The sequence below is a fragment of the Myotis myotis genome, unplaced genomic scaffold (assembly GCF_014108235.1).
Source record: "Myotis myotis isolate mMyoMyo1 unplaced genomic scaffold, mMyoMyo1.p scaffold_m19_p_6, whole genome shotgun sequence".
Lineage (NCBI taxonomy): Eukaryota > Metazoa > Chordata > Mammalia > Chiroptera > Vespertilionidae > Myotis > Myotis myotis.
Window position 1 is genome coordinate 3869830 of NW_023416368.1, and position 22128 is coordinate 3891957.

A 22128-nucleotide genomic window follows, 5' to 3' on the forward strand; every position below is an offset into this window, starting at 1 on the left:
CATTGAGCACTTACTATGTGTCAGATACCTTACAGACATTACGTCATTTAATTCTCAGCAATCAATGTGGACACAGAACCAGTATGCAGCTGGCTAAAATTTAACTCAGCCCTAGTTTCAAAGCCTGTACTCTTTCCACCTCATCCCACTGTCTCTTAGAATAATTAAATAGATTTTATAATACGGGGTGGACATCATTGAATGCTTAAATAAGCACATTCTATATGGAGGGAAAGAGGGCAGTAATGAATATTTTATATAAGGTGAAATCCCACCTGACCAGTTTATTAGAATTCTTTGAGAAGTGAACTATATCGGGAGATAAAGGGTGACTTTTACAAAAAAGCCTTTGTCAAGTTTCTACCCCAAAGCCTATTAATAAAATTGATTCATTGTAGAATTGGGCAGAGGTGGGTGGTGAGTGGGAGGGAGTCTATTTTTGCATGGTTAGAGAACTGGCTTAGAGACAAGAAAGAGAGGGTGGAAATAAATGGGTGCTTGTTCAAATGGAGAACGAGTGTTCCCCAGGAATTGGTACTGTTGGGTCTTATATAATACCCAATGTGCACGCATTGAGCACTCAGTGTGTGCAGGTCATGCATTAAACATGGGGGGCGGGGAGATACCCAAATAAGCCAGCCTCATCTCCCCTCCTGGAGGAGCCCAAGGAAGGAAGTGCTCAGTGATATCTCCAAGTTTTCAGAGGACGGGAAGCACCTCGGTGGAGTGAATGGCAGGACATGGGAGATAAAACTGAAGAAGGTGGCCAGGGAAAGGGAAGGAGCTCCAGGCAGCAATCAGAAGATGTGAGCTCTGGGACCAGCAGCGTCACTGACTTGCTGTGTGACACTAGGCACGTTCTTCCCCTCTCTGGGTCTCATTTTTCTCTCCTGTACAATGAAGGGATTTGCCTAGATCTGTGAGGACGTGGTGCTTTGGATGGAGAACAGTGACTTGAAAAAGGACTGGTGATGAGAGTCTCCATTTCTTGTGGCCAAAATGTCCCCTTCTGTCCCTGCACCATGATGGGGACCACTCTTCCTCATTCATGAGCAGTGAGGAGGGGGCAGGGAGCCATGGGGTCTGTGATGCTGGGGCTTGGAGCCCAGCCTGGAATCCCTCAGTGGCATTAGCTACGAGTGACTCAGCGTCATAAATAGCTCCCATCTGGGTGAGCAACGATAGCTACAGTGATCGAGCGATCTCTGTATCCACACACACACTCTCTGTGCAAATATGCGGCTCTCTGTATGCTAAATATGAGGTGCCCTGGAGACGTTCCTCCTCTTAAAAGACTATCTGGTATGAAACTCAAGACTGTTTATTTAAAGAAACAAGTTTACAACTCTGCACGTTGAATTGCTGGTTGTGGGTGGTGGAGAAGAGGCGATGTGGATGAAGGGACGCTGGATGTGATCTGAGCTTGGGGGCCCTGGAAGTGGGGCTGAGGCTGCCTGCTCCACCTTCATCCTCTGTCCGCAGCTGGAGGGGGTGATGGACACCACACACAGATGCTTGAGATCCTGGAGTGTGTGTGTGTGTGTGTGTGTGGGGAGTGTTGAGCCATAGTTGAGCAGAAATTGCATAGGAACTGGAAGTGACAGGAGAGCCAGGTTCCAGCATTGTTGTGTGCTGCTGTTGATCTGGGGCAGTTCATGAATTTACTCATTCACTCATCGAGCATGGACCAAGCACCTGCAAGGTGCAGAGGCCGCTTGCGGATACAGACAAGAAAAAGTAAGTCTAAATTCAGGCTTAGTGAACTACCAGCTAGATGTCTTTGGGCAAGTCCTTTCCCTTCTCTGAGCATCCGTTTCCCATCTCTGAACCGGGGAATAATAAAGCCACCTAAGGTTTTTGGGCGGAGCATCACTGAATAAGGCAACACACAAGGAAGTGCTTCTTGGTTGCAAACAGCTCTAAAAAATGCACACTAACGCTATCCCACCACACTGTCCAGTTGATCCATCTCATTCCTACTTAGGAGTATTCTTGGTGATTGTGGAGAGGAAACATCATCATGACCCCTGTACCAGGAGTGGGGGGCACTGGGCACCACCCATGGGGTGGCCCTGCAAGTTCCCTTTCCTTTGCTTCTTGGCCAAGCTGGGATGCAGGGACCTTGAGTCAGTGAGCAGAACAGATAGCATGCCAGGGACACACAGCTTCCTGGGGGAGGAGAGAGGGTGTTGCGGGTGATGGAGAGAGCTTCTGGGAAGCTGGCTTTCTGAATGGCACCGAACCCCAGACCCACCAAAGGTATGCCCTTGCCTCTCCTGAGGCCACCACTGATGCTGTTGGTTCCAGCAAGGGGCTGGGCAGGATGCAGACCTGCCAGGCATTCCCCTGGCCCCACCTCACCTGCTTCCTGACAGCAGTTGTCCATGTTGGTCAGTGGTTCAGCAGTGCTTATATTATACCACTGACGGCATTGCTTTCTGGCTTAAATGTGATCTCTGACTGGCGACAATGGATGGAATTATTGTCAGCTATATCTGGGTTGGAATTTTGGCTTGATGGAAATCTATTACATCTCTGGGATCCTCAGTTTCCTTGTGTGTAAAATGGGGCTACTGATAGCACCAGTTTCATACATTAGGTGCCATGTAAGTGCACGTTATTGTTGTTGTTGGTGAACAGATAATGTTTGTGAGGATGTCTACCAAGTTGTAGCCCTCACATTTTAGTTACCGTCCTCTGCATTTTTCTAGGAGGCACCTAACATTCCCCAAAAGGCACTGATTGGGACTTACATGACTGTTTCCACAGCGTTGCACAAGGCCTGGCACAGAGCGGGCACCCAGTGCGACCTGCTGATTGCACAGTGCCTGACGAGTGTGCCTTCACAGCATCATTAGGGCTGGTGAGGTCCCTGTCCCACTCTGTCCTCAGATGAGGACGCAGGTCGGAGAGGGGAAATGTCTGCTCAGTTTCCCACAGGGTGAGCGGGGAGCTGAGCAGGGCCCTCACTCCCCGATCTTTCCACCCTCTGCAGTCAGAGCGTTTCTTGGGTGGACACCAAGGCTCTGGCCAGTGCAGGGGCCTGAGATGTGTGCTTGGGGGCCCGAGTATAGCCTGTCGCTGCCTCCTCGATGGTTTCCCTTTCCTTCCATACAGTCCTGCTCATTGTGCCTCAAGGAAGTGGAGATTCTTGTCTGGTCGACAGAGGTTGGGACAGAGGACTTGGCCCAGACCACAGAGGTGGTCCAGGAAGCAGGGGTTCCAGCAGATCAGCCGACCCAGGGCCATTTATGTTGCTGGCAGCCTTCCAGGAGCACCCTGGGTCATCCCACATCTAACCCCTGTGTCTCAAAAAAACAACAACACAAAAAAACAAAAACAACACACCAAAAAACAAAAAAAGAAAGAAAAGGAAAAAAACGAAACCATGACCCCTAGGTCTCAGCTATTCCACAGTACTATTACTTCCTAACCCAATCTCCTCTAGCCCCATCCCACTGCTAGGAGAGGAGCGTGGTGAGGCAGGGCCCCACTGGTTCCCCAGAGCCTGGCACTTAGCAGGACTTGATAATTATCTGCAGAGAGCATGAATGAATAAGTAATGAGTGGCTGAACGACTGGGCCCAGCCACGTTCTAAATGCTGGTGACTCCACAGTGAAAAGGGCAGGCCTGTTCCCTGCCGTCAGGGAGCTGACAATATTTGAATTTAAAACTAGCTACTGGATTGCAAACAGGGCAGATGTTACTGTTTTCTGGCCAGCAAGGTGGGGAAGTGGGGAAAGAGTGTATGTGGGCAGAGCCTGCTGACTGCCCAGGGAGTGGGCACTGGGGAACAGAGGAGCCTCCCGGCCACAGGCAGGGCCACCTGCGTGCTGGGTCCTGCGGCTGACCTTTAAGAAGGCGAGGAAAGAAAGGCGGAAAGACATTATGTGTTTAATGTCTACCTCCTGCTGAGTCCCAAACAGCCTGCACATTGCCTGGCACACAGTTGGTATTAAATACATATTGTTCAACGAATGCAGGGTAGGCAGAAAGCATGTCAGGATGCTTCAGGTCTGGAGGCTTGTGAGAATCAAGTATTAACGATCAGAATTGTTATGACTTATACTTGAATAGGGTTTTACTGTCCACAGACCCCTTTCAGACAACAGCTGTTATTCTCACAGGTGAGGAGGACAGCCAGTGCTCATTTATTACTGAGCACTCGTGTGGGGCGCCAGTAGTGTCAACATAAACCACAGGGCAGCGGCAGCACTTGTCACGTATCGGCCACGTGCCAAGCCCTTTACATCCACAGCCTCTAATACTCACATTAGCCTGCAAGGCCAAGGCCATAATCCCCATCTCACAGAGGAGAGCATGGAGGCTCAGAGCAGTCTTGATCTTGCACACCTGGAACCTGGTCTTACTCTAGGAGTGAGGCATAAAGAGCTCACAGCCTAATGGGGACACCACAGGAAAATGGACAGTTAAAACACAGTGTGGCATCCACGCAAATGCAGGCTTGTCAGCAGTGCCTCACTGCAAGGAGGCCGGGGCAGGGCTTCCCTGGGAAGCGGGCGCTTAGAGGACAGTGGAGCTGGAAGGGCATTCCAAACAGAAGGAACAGCATCTACAGAGACATGGAGGAAGCCCGGTCTTCCCAGGCAGTCAGAGGAATTTGGTTTGGCCTTGGGGAGAAAGAGGAGGCTCGGAGGTTGTTGGGGCCAGTTATGAGGAGCCTTGGTGGGGCATGGGCTTTTAACAGGACTCTTGCTTAGTGCTCTGGAGCGCTCCTTCTGGGGGCAGGAGTGGGGGTGGGGGCATGGGAGGAGCAGGTAGCAGGACTTGTGCTTGCTGAGCGGTGGGGTAGCGAGAGAATGGACTCAGCTTCCAGGCTGGGGTGGTGCGTGGAGTGTGGAGATGCTGGGTCTGTGAGCACCAACCCTCCCATTGGTTGGCCCACCATGTGGAGTTGGAGGTCCTCCTCCAGCTCCTGAGAAGATCACAGTGGCAAGTCCTGGTTTCTGCCCCAGCCCCAGCTCTAGCTCTAGCCATGGCCTCTTTTGCCACCTGATTGCTCCTAAACTGTGTCCTAGCAACCTTGCAGCCCTCACCTTGGCAACGCGGGTTTCTGCACACTCATGATCTGATTGGGCTGCGAGGGAAGGTGGAGCTGGAATGCCTTGTGTCCACCAGGCGTGCCCAGGGAACCAGCCCTGGCTGGCTGTAGGCTGTACCCCTGGGCTCAACAGGCAGAGGCTGGCCAAACAGATGAGGGAGGTGGGTCTGGCCACTGGACAAGACTCTGGACTGGGAGCCTTTAAAGCTGAATTCTGACCTCAGGGGGATGGTCTGTCTGAGTGACCTTGGACTAGTCTCTTCCCCTCCCTGGACCTCAGTTTTCCCTTTTGTAAAATAAGGAGGCTGGATAACACCACCTCTAGAGTCAAATATTCTCCAATTTTTTATCTTTTCCATGGTTATTGCTTGGATGCTCTATTGTGGGCACAAATTTTAGTGTCAGACTCCAGGTTTTTAAATCCTGGTTTACTTGGACAAGTCACTTCACCTCTCTGAGCCTGAATTTTTCCCTCTGTGAAATGAATATATCTCATGCTGTCTCACCCAAAGTGTCATGAGAATCAGTTGAAGTGGTATAAACAAAAGTGCTTTATAAGTGACAAAGAGCTATACTGTTGTTAGCTGTGCTCAGTAATGATTTATTGAACTCCCTTCCACCCTCACCCCACCAGCAACAACAGCGTGCATTATTGAACACTTAGTGTATGCCAAGCATTGTGCTGAGGGTCTTACTCATATTATTTCATTTTATCTTCACAACAACCATATAAGGCACTTGCTATTATTATTCCCATTTTCCAGATGAACAAATAGAGGGCCTATATGGTTATGTATAGAAGGAGCTCAGCCAGGCTCTCTGGCTGCAAAACATAACCATTTAAAATGTTGTGAGGTGGCCATCTCAGGATCTGCTTTCCATCTTGGGTTTTCCTCTTGCCTGAAGTCAGGATCTAACTCAGCATTAGGTAGGCAGAGGCACTGCCATTTGTCGAGCATCCTTCCTCTATGTGCATGGATTGGTCAGCGCCTTAGACTTTCACATGCACGCCAAGAGTGTCCTTACAATGAAGATTTTGATTGAGGGTCTGGGGTGCAGCTGAGGTTCTGCATTTCTAATAAGCTCTCAGGAGATGCTGATAGTGCTGGCCTGTGGACCACACGTTGAATAGCTAGATGCTAGAGGATTTAAAGTAGCATCTTATTGAATCCTGGAGTCTTGGTTTTATTAGCCCCAGGGTCACAGATGGGAAACCAAGGCTGGAAAGGCAATACACCTTACTCAGGGTCCCACAGCATTGCTAGTATAAGGCGTCGGTTCAAACGTAAGCCCCTGTCAACCTCTCTGCCCTCATCTCTACCACCCTCTCTCTCGCTCACTTAATTATTCTTCTAACTCGACATTAACAGTGTCTGGGGCAGCAGGCCAAGCATCAGCTCCTGGCTGTGTGGTCCCTGCTCAGGTCTTGCCTCCATGGCTGAGGCGAGCAGTGATCTCTGAGGCCCTACTAGGAATCCTATCTTACTTTCAGTTCATCCTGAGCAGACCAGCTCCAATCCTGGCTCCCAGGATTAGATCCTGTGTATGTATGACTCATTCCATTTGCCTCACCCTCAACCTAGATTTTTAGAATCCTGGCTTTATTTGAAAATTTTGATATTTTATCCATCATGGATATTTTACATTAATCTTGTTTTAATTGCACCAGATGTTTACCTTGATGACTGAGGTTTTAGCATTTTGTACCTGAGGCAGGTGCTTCTTCCCTCCCTCACCCCAGCCACAGCCGGCCCTGTGTCTTCTCCCTCCCCCTCCTGCCTCATGGCATCAGGATGCTGCCTGCACTGTGGTGCCCACCTGACAGCCAGCCAGCCCATGGATTTACTTCCCAGCAGGGGAACCCATTACTTTGTTTGCCCTTTGGCTGACCTACTCTAGAGATGGCAGCAGGGGCTGTGGGCCTGAAGGGGGAGGGGGGGCGGGTCCAGGCATTCACTCTGACCTGGGCTTTGCCTCTCAAGCCCCTTACCAGTGGGGTGACAAGGGAATGACTCAACCGCCATTTAGATTATGCCAGCCTCTGCTTCCCCCAGTCCTCAAGGCTTTCCTGCTCTGGCCCCTGTTAACCTCCAACCCCCATCTCTCCCTCTCTCTCTCTCTCTCTCTCTCTCTCTCTCTCTCTCTCTCTCTCACTTAGTTTCTATCTTGCACCCTGTCAGGCTTCCTTCTACCCCAGGACCTTTGTATTTTCTGCTCAGACACTTGTCCCATAGCTAGCTGCTTCCCATCCAGATGTCAGCTTCAATGCCTCTTTCTTCAAGTTTCCCCTTCCTGCCTTATGTGAACAGCCATCACTTGCCTTAGCTTACCCCTCTTTTAGTTCCTTCCTAGCACTTATATAACTTGGTGAAATTATTTGTTCACCCACTATTTTCTCTCTCCCCATTAGAATGTGAGCTCAGTAAGAACACAGACCCTTTCTTATTATTCATTTTCTCTCCAGCTCCTAAAATAGTCACTGGCCCAGCAGAGGTGCTTAGTGAGTGTTGAGAAATGAATGAGCCATTCTTGGGGCTTCAGTTTCCACATTTGTGAAATGGGATGACAACCCTAACCCCACGCTGCCAGAGTCAACAGCAAAATGGCCCAGGTGCGACGGCAGTGCTATCCCCATTTGATAGATGATGAACTTAAAGTTCAGAGAAGTGGTGGGACTTCCCCAAGACCACCCAGCCAGGAGTGCCAGGGCTGGCGTTCTCTGCAGTTTGGACGAGCACTTGGCTCCATGCCCTGCTCCAAGTGGGCATTCAGCATCCTGGGAGCTGGCTCTGACTTTCTCTGAGTCTCCTTCCATCTGCTGGTTGAACTGCAAGACCCTACTTGCCCACGTGGCTGTCCCAGCTTCCTGACGAGTCAAAGACAGGAATTCTAATGGCTGGTTTTTGTGCAACACAAAGGCCTGCCTCTTGCAAATGTGGAGATAGATTTTCTCCGCGTTGGCAATTACTACGCTGAATGTCTGGGGAATAGTTTTCGTCTTTCAGGCATTTTACCAAGATTAACTTCTGAACCCTGTGCAGCAATGCTTGTTGCAACTTGAGGGGGTGTCAGGGGGAGTGTGAGTGGCAGTGGCATTTGTCACAGAAGCTGAGGTTCAGAAGGGCTTGAGCCCCCCAAGGCACCATCTCTAGGGGTTTGATTTATTTTCCTGAGAGAGGTTTCACCACTGTCCAAAATGCACGGGTTTTCTTGAGGATTCAAGGTTTTTGACTTTTCCTGCTCTCTCTGGTCATCAATTCAGCAATGTATTCCACAAATATTTACTGAGAATATCCTAGGTATTCTTTTAACCCTGAGGATGCAGTGAGGGGACAAACTATATTCTGCCCTTGCCCCCTGCAATATTGGGTCAGTAGGGGCACAGATGTCAGTGCCCTGACCGTGACTGTCTGTGTGACTGTGGATAGGCCCCTTTTCTCTCTGGGTCTTTGGGTTTTAACTTCCTCTCCTCCCAAGTCCCCCTGCTTAAAAGCCTTTGATGGCCCCTCATTGCTTAAAGAACAAGATGGGCATTTGGGCTTGATCTTTACCCCTCAGAGTCCAGCTCTAGTCAACTAGTTGACTTTTTACAGCACACGTTCTCTGCTTCCCCACCCCCTTTCACTCATTTTTATTTAACCAATATGTCACGTTCTAAATGCTAGGCACCAAGTGCTTCACAAATTTTAACTTTTTTAAAACATTAAATATAAATTTGTATTAGTTTCAGGTATACAGCATAGTGGTTAGACAATCATATACTTTACAAAGTGATCCTCCCAATATTTCAAGTACCCACCTGGCACTATACATAGAATTTTAACTTGTTTAATTGTCACAGGAACCTCTTGAAATAAGTAGTATTGTGATTCTCATAATCTCCACTTTAAAGATGAGGACATTGAAACAGAGAGGTCAGGAACTTGCCTATGTTCACACAGCTGCTAAGTGGTATGGCTGGGTTTGAACCCGGACAGCCTGACTCCTGGCCCACACACTCCCCTTCAGGCCTTCTATTCTTAGGAGCTTATGGCTCAGATTACTTTGAAAGGGAAGCTCTCACTTTTGTTTTATGGGGCTCAATTTGTCTTTTGGTCAGCTTGCAAATAGTTACTGTCCTCTGCCATGGTGTAGATAGGAAAGATAAACAATTTTGGCTTGGTCACACCTGTTGAGGGTTGATGTACACCCCCCCACCTTTTTTTTTTTCTGAAATAGTTTCTCTAATGCACGTGGTTCATCTCCTTGGTGTGGCCTCTCTCAAAACTTTCTGCTATAAGTTTTAACAGGAATGTTCAGAACAGATCAAGGAGGGAAAGTCATGATTCGAGTTAGTGGAACAACAACATTTGAATGGCAAAGGTTGTTGTTGATGTTAAAATCCTTCTGCACTGAATGATGTGATGTCTTGTGTTTGCTTTAAAATAAGTCTCTCTGTGTGTATGATGAAACTGGGTGTGGGTATGGATGAAACAAAATTAGCCAATTGTTGAAGCTGGATGATAGATAAGTGGGGCTTTCTTATACTATTCTTTCTATTTAAAAAAATATGTTTGAAATATTTCATCACAGAGGCCCTTTGGAGACTGGCTCCAGCCTTTCTGTCCATTCCCATTTCACAGTTCCCATCTCGAGGCCCCTCTGGCACAGTGACATCACCCTGGTGGCTGTGATTTCATGCCTTTAGGCCTCTCCACACAGTTCCATCTGTCTCAGGTACTTTTCTTTTCCCCCCACAGTTCATTACTCCTGCACGGGAGAGCCCACAGCCTGGTACACTCGATTAAAGCACTTATCATAGAGCAGCTGTTTTCTTTTTGGCTTCCTCAGCTGGTCTGTGTCCTCCTCGGGACACTTCCCTGTCTCCCTACTGCACAGCCAGTGCCCCAACACAGGGCATGTTTACAAAGGGAATAATAACAGGAATGGTAGCTACCATGTTTTTTGAGCATTTACTATGTGCCAGGCTCCACCCTAATCTCATGCAGGCTTTTCATGAAACCCTCATAAGTGGGACCATTAACTTGTCTTCTCAGAAGGGTACTTGCCAAAGGTCACGTGCCAGTGACAGCTGAGATTTGGACTCAGAATAAAAACCACTCAGCTCTGGGGCCGGAAGGAATCAAATATGTATGGTGAAGTTAAAGTTTTAAAGTCTTTAAATATACAGCGAAATTCAACAAAGGATGTTCCCCCACCCCCAGAACATCCAGTGGGGCTAGCGTTCCAGGACTGATAGCTCAGTGGGAAAAACACAGAGTCCAAACCTGCGTCATCCAATATGAAAGCCATTTACCTACCACCTGGGGCTTTTGCGTGCTGGGAGGGAGGCTAGTCTTTGGAAGAAGTGCTGTAACTGCGAAGTACACACGGATTTCTGAGATCTTGGTAAGAACAAAATAATGTGAGCTACCTCATTGACGACATTTCATAATTTTTGGATGAGTGGCATTAAAGAAAGCGTTATGAAAATCAATTTCACCAGTTTCTTTTTACATTTTTTAAAGTGTGGCTACTAGGAAATGTTAAATTGTATGTGTGGCCGTCATTTCTGCCTGGAGACAGACCTGTATTTGATTCTCATGTCTTCTACTTACTTCTTACCCTCTTGTCACTAAGGTGGCCTTGCTTAAGGACCCACGAGCAGACCTGTCCTTAAAAGTTTGAAAATCTGAGATCCAGAGAAACCAATAAAATATTAAGGCTGTGGTCTTAAAACTTGCTCATAAAGATGGCAATGGTGATGGGCTTTTTGAATTCAAGAATGGGAACTCTTGAGCTCAGGGCTGTCCTCTGCCTGGCAGCTCAGTGAAAAGGAGAGATGGACATCAGTCTGTAGCTGCCCCACACCACTTTGGTCTCAGCCTTCCATAGACTGGCGCAGCTAGGCAGCACAAATGAGGAATATTTGTAATGTTGCTTGCTCAAGACATTAAAAGGAACTACATTTGCAGATGGAATTAATGTGGATTTTAAAGAAAAACAAAACAAAACAAAACAAAAAAACAACCACTCAGCTCTTCTCCCTGCATCTCGGATTTTAAAAGGCTTCTGTATGAATGTTATACAACAGACCCAGGATTTGGGGAGCCTGGGCTTTAGGCCCAGTTCTGCTACTAAATTGCTGCCTGACCTTGGGCAAATCCCTTCTGCCCCCTAGGCGGGGTCTCCCAGTGAGACCAGCAGTGAGCGAAAGGATCACATGATCCAACGGACCTCCCAGCCTCAGCTCACAGGGAAAAGGTTTCCACTTTCACATTTGGTTTTCTGCCGCTGAACTGGCTTTTCTATTTGGGAACCTCTCAGCTTCTCATACTTCTTCAACCTCTTTTCTTGCTAATTGCAACCTCCCAGAGCCAAACCTATTCACAACCTGCTGCCTGCTCCCCTCACCTCCCTTCCCTGTGGCTTCACTCGGGAGGTATGGAGAGGAAGCCTGGCAGGAGGGAAGAAGAGTATGTAGCTGCCCCATTTGTGAGGCTTCTCCGTGGTTTCTTGGTCCCCCTCCCCCGCGGAAACTCAGCCTCATACTTTCTAGGGATGTTCTGGGGGCAGCCCGAATCAGTGATTGCAGCTGCCAGCCTGGGGCATCGGTGTTAGGCTCCTGGAAGGAAGTCCGTGGTCTTGAGCTAGAGTGGAGGTAGGAGCTTGGGGTAGAAGAGGGGGTGCATCCTCCTTCCCCAGCTCACCCAGCTGGAGCTCAGGACCGTCTGTACCTATCTCTCCTCCCACCCTTTTCCTGACTTCCAGCTGGAACCCGCCATTGTACTGCCAGGCCTTGGCGAACTGTAGACCGAAGAGCGATCGCGACTAGGCCCCCCCCCCCTCAGCTCGCCCCTGACACTGCTGTGGGGGGGGGGGGCGGAAATCCCCTAGCGATGCAAACACCCACCCTCATGGAGCGCGGAGGCCCCCCGCCCCTCGGCTTTGTTTGGGGCTGGCGGGAGCTGTCCACTGCCGCGGTGCTGATGCGCCGAGCTGACGAGGCGGGGAGCCTGAGGGGCCGAGGGACTATCCTCCGCGGCCCTGGTGCTGAACCGGGGCCGAACGGGAGAGGAGCCCGCGGGCGGGCGGGCGGGCGGGCGGGGCGGCTGCTGTCTGCCGGAGCTGTGCCGGGCCGAGGACCCCCACAGTGCACGGAACTGCCCCCGAGGTGGTGCTGAGCCCCGGCGCTCCCCGCCTTGCCCGGAAGAGCCGGCGGCGGTGAGAGCTACGGGAGAGGGAAGGAGAGCCGAGGAGAGGAAGCCGCTGCCGGCAGGGAGCTCTGCGGCGCGGGCCTGTGACTAGGGTCTCTCGGGCGGAGGAGGTGGCGGCTCAGCAACAGAGAGCGAGCGCGCGTTCTACGAACCTGTTGGAGGCTGCAGCTCCTCTGTGGCTGACCTGGAGCCTGGACCGGACCGAGATGCTGGCACGCCTCTCCTCCCTCTTTTTGGACTCTTCCGTGGAGGCGCTCCCACCTGCCTGGGCTAGCACGTGTGCATGTGGGGTGGGGGCGCCGAACCCCTCTTCCGTCCGCCTGAATGTCAGCCGCTGAGCAGCAAGGCACAGAGCAGAGGCTTCCCCCTAGGGCAGACCTGCTCCCGGGGAGACCCAAGCTTTCTGAGAAAGGAGGCGGGGGCTGGTGACGGGGAGGAGAGAGGGCGCCAGCAGAGTTGTCTGTGAAAGCGACAGGGAAACATGGAGGAGTTCCCCACAGTCAGTTCTGCCCTGAAGTTTGAGGACTTAGGGTCCTGTTACTTAGGGGACAGAGAACATCCTGCCTTGAAAATATCACTCCCCCCTCTCCATTTCTGTGTCCAGTAACCAAAGGCAGGTCTTATACCTGCTCTGCTGCAAATTTGACTCACTGGTCTAACTGCCTCTCATACATCATTCCTGTCAATCACCTACCATGCCTTAGAACTTTCTAACCATTCCATGTATTAGTATAGTGCATCTATAATAAGCTGTAGTCTTCATTCCCTCACCAGCAAGACCCAGGACCTCCTCTCCAACTGTGTTCTTATCAGGACAAATGATCTGGCCACTCATTCTGAACAGGTACCTGCTCTCCTTTTGGCTGGAATGTTCTTCCAACCATACTACTATGCTTTATCTTCAGGTTAAAGCATGCTCATTCAAATATTTTATTTTTCTCTGTATCTCCATCTACTAGCGTGGTGACTGACACACAACAGATGTTGAATTACATCTGTGGAATGAATGTACATGTGCAAAGCAGAGGACAAAGTAACTTATTTTCCTTCATGTGATTGTTCATTTGAGATATATATATATATATATATATATATATATATATATATATATATATATATATATATATAAGTTTAATATGCTAATTAGACCGGATGTCCTTCCGGACGAAGCCGAGGCTCCGAGGGAAGCCCGGGTCCCAGGTACTAGAGGGAAGCCGGTGCCGGCAGCCGGGGGAAGGAAGGCCTACTCTTGCACAAATTTCCTGCATTGGGCCTCTAGTGCATATGATCTCCACAGCCTGCAAAGCCCCACATGGCAGCATCCTGGCCTAACCTTTCTGCCTTATCACCACCAACTCTCTCTTGACTCAGTAATTCTACCTCCAGTGGCTTCCATTTTGTAACAAGCTGCTTTTTAAAAACAAATTTTTTTTTTTTTTTGCTGTTTGTTATTTTGGGGACCCTTATAACCTTGATCTTTACATAGCTGAATCCTTCTTGTCCTTTGAATTTTAGCTCAAACACCACCTCCTAAAGAGGCCTTCTGTGGCCACTCTAATATTTGCTCCCCTAATTAGTCTATAACATTGCCTGTATCATTTTTTCTTAGTAATTATTATTCTTTGAAATTATTTTACTGACATGTTTACTTGTTTATCATTGGATTTCCCTCAACCAGATTGAAACTGTCCAGGGGCAGGATCATGTCTGTCTTGCTCACTGCAGAGTTCTCATTGGATAGCGTTCTGAGAGGAACTTGCCTCACACCAATGCATTCAGAGTCCCTTTCTCCCTGTAAAGGCGTGAGCTATTGTGCACGTCACTGTGGAACCTTCTGTTACGTATAAATCAACCAAGAATGTTTTAAAAAAGAGGATCACATCAGTATTCCATGGGATAGGGGAGAAGAGGAGGGCAGAGGGCCACAGGTCTGAGGCTGTAAGATGCCAGGCCTGAATCACAGCTCCCTTTCACCGTAGATGGCAAAACCATGGCAACAGCTCACTTCACAATCTCATTTGATATTCGTGACAAACTTATCTGGTCGGTATTATTCTCTCCAACACTGAAAACATCTGAGGCTGAGAGAGGCAGACTGACCTGACCAAGACCACACAACTTGTGAGAGATGACACTCTTCCTGGTGCTGGGCTGCAGGCTGGGGATCTAATACAATTTGATGGGTCATAATACAATTTGATGAATACTCAGCAGTGATTCTCAACCTGGGAATGACTGGGGTGAGCAAGAAATGGACAAACTGCCAGGTTTAGAATAAACCACACTTCTTTTCAATAATAATGGCCATTCGTTCATCGCTTCCCAGATGCCAGATACTATACTGAGTGTTTTACACACTGTGTCTCAGCTAATCGTTCCTGCCTATTTCTATCCCCATTTTACAGCGTTAACAGTACCTTAGGGAGGTTAAGTAACTTGGTCAAGGTCATGAAGCTGGTAAATAGCTGAGACTTAACCTGACTTTTTTTTGACTCACAGCCTGGGATCTTAACCATTATGTACGCCAGACCTACTGAATCTGAGTATCTGGTAAGCAGGGAGGGGACTGGGATTTGAAGATGATTTTTAGGTCATTCTGTTATATTTTAACCCCTACTGAAAAAAACTCATGTCGAGAGTGCTGTGAATGGAGTGGAAGGATGAACCTACCTGTGGGGAGGAGTTACAGAGGTTGAAATTAGATCTCAAAGAATGAAGTGGGAGTTTCCAGGCAGACAGGTAGAGAGAGAATTTCAGACAGAAAACAGAATAATCAGGGACCTTGGGGTATAGAAATGAAGGGACTGTTAGTGATTTCGTGTGGAAGGCTGATGTAAGGGCTAGGGGATGGGGAGTGAGGCTGGAATTCAGTTTAAACTTGGCTGTGTGCTTTTATCCTGCAGGCAGTGGAGAGCCACTGAAAGGCAACAGCAGCTGTGCATTAAAACTGCCACTGCCACCTTGATTACCCACAGTAGCAACATGGAGTCAGTCCTTTACAGTTTACAGAGTGCTTTCTACTAGCAGAATATCACCCCGAGTGATGTGGACCTGAGGCTCCACGAGGGCATCACGCCTGGGGGTTGTTCTAGCAGAGAACCAGGAACAGTGTAAGCACTCAGCATTTGTCGAAGGGGAAGAAATTGGAGGAGTCCAGTGTAGAGGCTGCTGTAACAACTCAAGTGAGAGGGAAGTGAAGAGAAGCATCACTTAATCAGAGTTCTTTGAATTACTCCAGAAAGTAAAAACCTCTGGCCCCTCCCTCTGAGCACTTGGGGGAGACTGGGATTTAGCTGTCCAAATGGTTGCTGAATAATTACCATAATTTTCCTTTCCGACATACAGAAGAACATGTTGTCACCAGGTGGCCAACGCCCCGCCAAACCAGGATTACCTCTGTTGTACGCACTTTATGTCTTTTGGCTCCTGGATTTCGGTCCTGATGGTCTCTATTATGTGGCAGTAACATATGCCACCCTTGGTTTCAGTGTTTTAAAGGGCAATCACTATGCTTATGAAACTCAGTCTTGGCTCAAGAATTAAAATCTACCTTCTGTTTCTCCATGCCTGTGTGAAAGTCCACATGGGCCCTAATAATGGCTAACTTACAGACAGATGACTTGTATCTTGTATCAGACCCCTTTAAAACCCACCGTGTACATTAACCCTATGGAGGTAGATATGATTCTTATCCATACTTTACAGATGAAGAAAAAGGAAGTCAAGAGACTTGCCCAAGGTTGTACCCGTACAGAGGCAGGCTTCAAACCCTGGCTGTGTACCTGACTGCCTCCCAGAGAAAACCTTTCCATTCTGTTTCCTCCGAGGCCTTATAAAACTGGACAAATAATGTCATCTCTGAGAGTCTCAGTTTCCTCTCTGTAAAGTGGGGATAAAAAAATAGCTAACAAGGAAGGCTGCTGGGGGAAATAAATGAGGTAACATATAAAGGCATCTGAATAGTGCTGATTCCTTTCCTGCCTTCCTCCTCTGGACCATTGGTTCGGCATCTACCTAGCTGTGAGGGTCATAAACCCATGGGCCACTGTTGAATTCTTCCGTTTCCTCAGCACCCAATCTATCAGCAAGTCAATTAAGCTCTTCCACCAAAATATATCCTAAATTAGTCTACTTCTGTCTCTCTCCACCATATCCCTCTTGTCTACACCATCACAATCTCCTGCCTGGGTTACTACGATAGCTTCCTGACTGGTCTCTCTGGTTCCACTTTTGCTTCCCAGAGTGATTTTTAAAATATATATCCCATACAAAAAAGAGCACCAATTACGTGTACAGTTTAATTATCACAAAGTGAGCACAGATGTGCAACCAGCACCCAGGTAGTGAAAAGGAAGATGACGAGTCTCCATCATGGCACCCAGTTATTTTTGCCCCATTACTCCTCCTCAGAGGTAACCACAATCTGCCTTCTGACACTATAGGTTAATGTTGCTGATTTCTGAAATCATACAGTATGTATTATTTTGTGTTTGGCTTCTTTTGCTCAATGTCATGTTTGTGAGATTCATTTATGTGTGTCCCGTGTCTGCAATGTTTTACTTTTCCTTGCTGTGTAGTATTCCATGATGTGACTATTTCTTAATTTGTTGATGCATTTTTGGGTTGTTTCCAAAATTTGTATAGATATTTTGATAAGTATATGTAAGATTTCTGTTGGTTATATTTCCATGAGTGAAATAAATGGGTATGGTGTGCATACATTAGCTTCAGTGGATACTTTAAAAAGTATAGATACCAATTTATACTCCCGTAAGCTGTGTACTAGTATAGTAGTTGCTCCATATCTTCACCAACACTTGCTATTTCAATATGGTCTTACTTTTAGCCATTCTCTGTATGTAATGAATATGTAGCTGTTTTAATTTGAATTTAACTGACGACTAATGAAGTACTTTTCCACATGTTTAATGACTATTTGGAAAACTTCTCTTGTGAATTCTTTGTTCATTTTTTGGGGTCAGTTTTTCTATTGTTACATCTGTTGTTTTCTTATTGATTTGTGGGAATTCTATATGTATTCTGGCTAGGAATCCTCTGATGCGATAGGTATAGGTATAGATATCATATATATATGATATATATAAAATTCTCCCAGCTTGTGGCTTGTTATTTTCCTCTGTTGATGATGTCTTTTGATAAACAAAGTTGCTATTCTATAATAGTTAAGTTTATCAAATTTTTCTTCATGGCTAGTGCTGTTTGTACTCTGTTTAAGAAATTTTTTTTTCTTTCCAACATCATGAACACATTCTCCTTGTTATCTTTTAGAATCTGTATTGTCTTACTTTCTATATTTATATTTACAACCCACATAGAATTGATTTTCATGTATAGTATACAATAGGGATTAAGATTTCTTTTTTTGACCATATGGCTTCCCTATTGACATCACATCATTTATTGAAAGAAATCATTTTCTCTGCACTGCTCTGTATGTTATTTTTGTCATGGATCAAGTGTCCATATTTGTTTGGATCCAATGTGGCTTTTAAAAGTATGAAAGTTATTAGCCTCCTAAAATTGTAAAGGCATTATTTCTGTTGAACTCAGAATAAAATCCAAACTTCTTATCATGACCTATGAGGTTTCACATGGTCTTATTCCACCTATCCTTCCAACCTTATTATTATCCACTCCACACCAGCCAGAGTTCTTTTTCCTTTCTTGGGTGTAGTAGTACACCTCTCACTCCTAGCAGCTCGGGGCCTCAGCTCTTTCCATGGCTGATTATTCCTCAATATTCAAGCCTTTGTACAAATGTCCTCTCTAACAAGGTTTACCTGCCTACATTCTCCAAAATAGTCTCTTCTCCCAAGTTACCCTTTATGTGGTTACCTGTTTCATTTTTGGTAACACTTGCTGCTCTCTAAAACATTTGTTTGTTACTTTCTGTTTTTCTCACCAGAATGTAATCTCCATGAGAACAAGGACCATGTCAGTTGTGTTTATCTCTAAACTGGGAAAAGTGACTCAATGAATGTTTGTTGAATCAGTGAGAATGACACCTTTCCCACTATTTTCCATGTCATCTGGTCTAGTGTTAGTGCCGCGCCTCACATCTCAAAAGTCATAGCATCGTGTGACACATTGAATAGGTTGGTAGACAATTTCCAACATTATCAATTTCACACTTGACTTATTTTCCTATATTTTATTGGTGTTCCTAAATCCCAGTTGTCATCGTTTCAGTAAATCAATTTTTATTAATTCTTAAGGAGAAAAGAAGGAAAATGATATTTCTTAAGTAGTTATTATATCTCATTCAGTCCTGAAGGGACATGTGCTCACCCCCAGTTTTCAGATGGATAAACAGGACTCAGAGAGGCAAGTCTAGGAAGTGCTTACAGAAGTTGTTCAATCAGATTGCCTAAAGATTACTCTAGTGAAGCCAGTTCAAACCGTATCAGAATATTTCACAGAAATCACGGCACATGCAATGGAGGCATTTAGCAGAGGGTCACATGGGGCTTTGGAGAATAGAACTTGGGTTCTTGGACAGTTCTTACCCCTCACTGACTTTGTGACATTGTACAAACCACATGAAGCCAAATATTCTCATATGTAAAATGAGAATAAAACAATCAATTTTTTTTGGGGGGGGGAGGCGGTTATTGAGAGGATTAAATGTTAATGTGCCTGTAAAATGCTTGCATATAAAGAGAGCTCGGTAAATGTTGGGTGATATTATTATTGTTGTTTTATGTAGTGCTCCTCCAAGATGTTGCTGAGGAGTTGCAATAGGAGGCAAGAAGCGTAGAGGCAGTTAATTCGGAGCTTTATAGTTGTATGTAAAATCTTCAAACCAGAATTTGTGAGTGTTCCTCTTCTGATGTCAAAGAACATATCTTAGCATGTCTCCACTTCCTTGTGCAGAGAAAGGTGACAGGCTCAGAGAGATGCAGTGACTTTTCCAAAGTCACAGAGCTTGGATTCAAACCCAAATCCATTTGACTTTCAAGCTTTGGTAGAATTTACGTTGAGAAGGTGCTGGTCCCCTCTCTCCTAGGATCTAAAACCATAGCCCGTGCCTTCTCCATTGTGTCTGGCACAAGGCTAGAGAAAATCCACAGATAATCCTGAAGCCTCCTTGAAGGCTAATAATCGCAGGCAATTACGTCTCCACCAAGCTGCTGGCAGCAGTGATCAGGGCCAACAGCTTCTCTGGGTGCTGCCTGGCTGAGGGTCGAGAATGTTCTCATGAATGGGTAGGAGGCAGAATCCTACAGAGAAAACAGCAGGTAACCAGACCCCAAATCACTGTCTAGGGGAGGCTTCCTGGGCTGAGGATAGCAATACCCACAGTTCTCTGGGGCAGCTGAGAGACAGGTAATTTGTCCAGTCTCAGAGACTAGAGGGGAAGGACTTTCTGAGCCTCAGTTTCCCTACCTGCAAAATGGAGACACAGACATCTGTGTTGCAGAGGGTCCTTCTGAACATTCAGTGATATGATGTATGTGTAACAGGGTGTTAAAATAGACTGCTTCTATCTCAGTGTCAGCTGAGGCTACAGAGGCAGAAATCTATATATATAAAACCCTAAAATGCAAATAGACCGAACGGAGGAACAACCGAACAACTGGTCGCTATGATGTGCACTGACCATCAGTGGGTGCAGAACATGGTGGGCGTTGGCTACAATGGGATGTTGGAGCAGGTGAGCGGGGGAGCTAGACCAAAACAGGGCGCCGGTCGCTGTCATCAGGGCGAATCTCTGGTGGTTACTGAAAGTTCTTTGCTCCCATGCGCCATGGTCCCACTAGGCACTCACACCTGCTTCTGGTGCCTGCGCCTGCTGCTGGCGCCAGCCCTGCTCACATCCGCTGCCAGCGCTGGAGCCACTGCTCACACCCGCTACCAGCGCCCAGTGCCGGCCCTGATGGCTTGGCGCCTCAGTGGGTGCGAGCGGCAGCTTCCAGCCCTGATTGATTGCCCCTCAGGGCTTCTCCACCTCCCCCTGCTGCTGAAGGGCAATCAGGCAGCAGCTCGCACCCGCTGCTGGCACCAGCCCTGATCGCTCCTTGCTGTCAGCTGCTGCAAGTGGGGCCAGTGTATCAGCGTGTGGGAGTGGCAGCAGCGGGAGTGGGGCTGCCAGCAGACAAGGGACCAGGGGCTGCAACAGGAGGGGCTGGGCGGGGGTGCGGAGGATGGGCTGAGACCTGGCCCTGTGCCCACTGCGCCTTGAGGCCCACAGTTCCTTTCAAGGTGCACGAATTTGTGCACCGGGCCCCTCATAAAATATAGGTGCTAAGCACCCTCAGGCAAAGAGAGGTGCCAGTCCCCCCAGGAAGGATACACTAGTTGAATTTCAAGCAAGTTTGTGCAGCCTTGCAGGCATAAAAGGGTGAAGTTAAAGAGAGATGGAGAGAGGGTTTCTTTGGAGTCAGTGGCATCCTGGGTACCATTTGACCCCCCCCCCCCCACTGTCATGGGGATGGGAGGAATACCTCAAGAGAGAAAGGGGCTCTAACGAGGGTCTCCTGACATGGGGGGCACTTAGGCTGGTGTCACCCATGTCTAGGAAACCCTAAAAGCAAGAGAGTATGTATGTATTGATAGCATTCACTAATTCCACAAATATTTATTGAACACCTACTGTGTGCTAGGAACAGTTACAGGTACTTAGAATTAATCAATGAATAAGGCAGACAAAGGCCCTGCCTTCAGGTGCTACCTTCTCATAGGCAGGGAGACACACAATAAACACATAAAGGTGTGCAGACATTTGTCGTGATAATTGTCATGGAAAAAAACTGTAACAGGAATGAGGCTGGGGATGTGTACATTTGTTCCAATGGGTCAAGAAGACCTCACTGACAAGGTGATGTTTAAGAAGAAACTTGAAGGAAGTGAGGGGATGAGCCATGTGGGTAGAGAACAGGGACTGCAGAGCCCTCCGGTGGGATTGTGCCCTGCATATCTGAGGCGAAGCCAGCTGGCTGGTGTGGCGTGAGCGAGGGGAAGTGGTTGCAGGGCGGTCAGAGGAGTAGAGGTGGGAGGGCTTGATTGCTCTGGTGAGGCACTGAGTTTTAGTAAATATTTGATAAACATGAGATGAAGAAGACAAGAACAGAGTGGAGCTGGTTTGGAGACAACCAGGAATCTGACCAATGGGAGGTAACAGTAAGATGTCAGGGAGCCCGAGGTGGGCATGTCATCTCTTGGACTCACAGGGGGTGGAGTTCAGCGTGTCTAGAACCATGGAGGTCATAAAACAGGCTGTTGGGCATATTTCTGTGCCGAGTGGGGGACCAAGACCTTGTGCTCAGACCATGTTTTGCCATTTGGGGCAGCTTTGAATTTGTTTTTCTAGCAACTCATCTCCTAAGAAGCAAGTGACTTCGTTATGAACAAATATGGACTTGAGGAGTTTAGTCCCATCTTGGCCACTGACCAGTTATGGGCTCTTGGCCTGGATATCAGTTTTTGCTCATCTGGACGTCAGGGTTACCAGTGTTTTTCTGTCTGAGAAAATGTCAGGCTTCAAGGAGATAATGGATGGAAAGGAAAAAGTGAAAAGGTGTGCAGTTTAGTAAGATTTCATGAGTGTCAGCCAATGACAGAGGCCAGGTTGATAGACTTGATTTGGTTTGGTCAAGAGTTAAAATAGGAAATAAAATTAATGATACCTTAAGTTTAACAGCACATCAGTCATAATTGAAAGCATGTGCTGATTTTAAGGACAAACAAGAATCAATTTAAGTATTGGATTTTTTGAGGGTATGTATATTTTTTTCAGTAAAACTTGACAGCTCATTACAGAATTCTTTATTTTTCGTTTGACTTTGGCAATACACTTCTCAAGAGGCTCATTTCTGCACAAATATCATGAACTAAAAACATTTCCCCGA

General features: G+C 47.2%; 1 protein-coding gene across 1 annotated transcript in view; it reads right to left on the reverse strand.

Annotated features, from left to right (window-relative positions):
• CPLX2 (complexin 2) overlaps positions 1-12661 on the reverse strand; it is a 71326-nt gene extending 58665 nt beyond the window's left edge. The window contains exon 1 of the mRNA XM_036315240.1: positions 12412-12661. The gene's annotated coding sequence lies outside the window, so the exon portion shown is untranslated. The remainder of the gene's footprint in view (positions 1-12411) is intronic.
• Positions 12662-22128: the final 9467 nt, after the last annotated feature.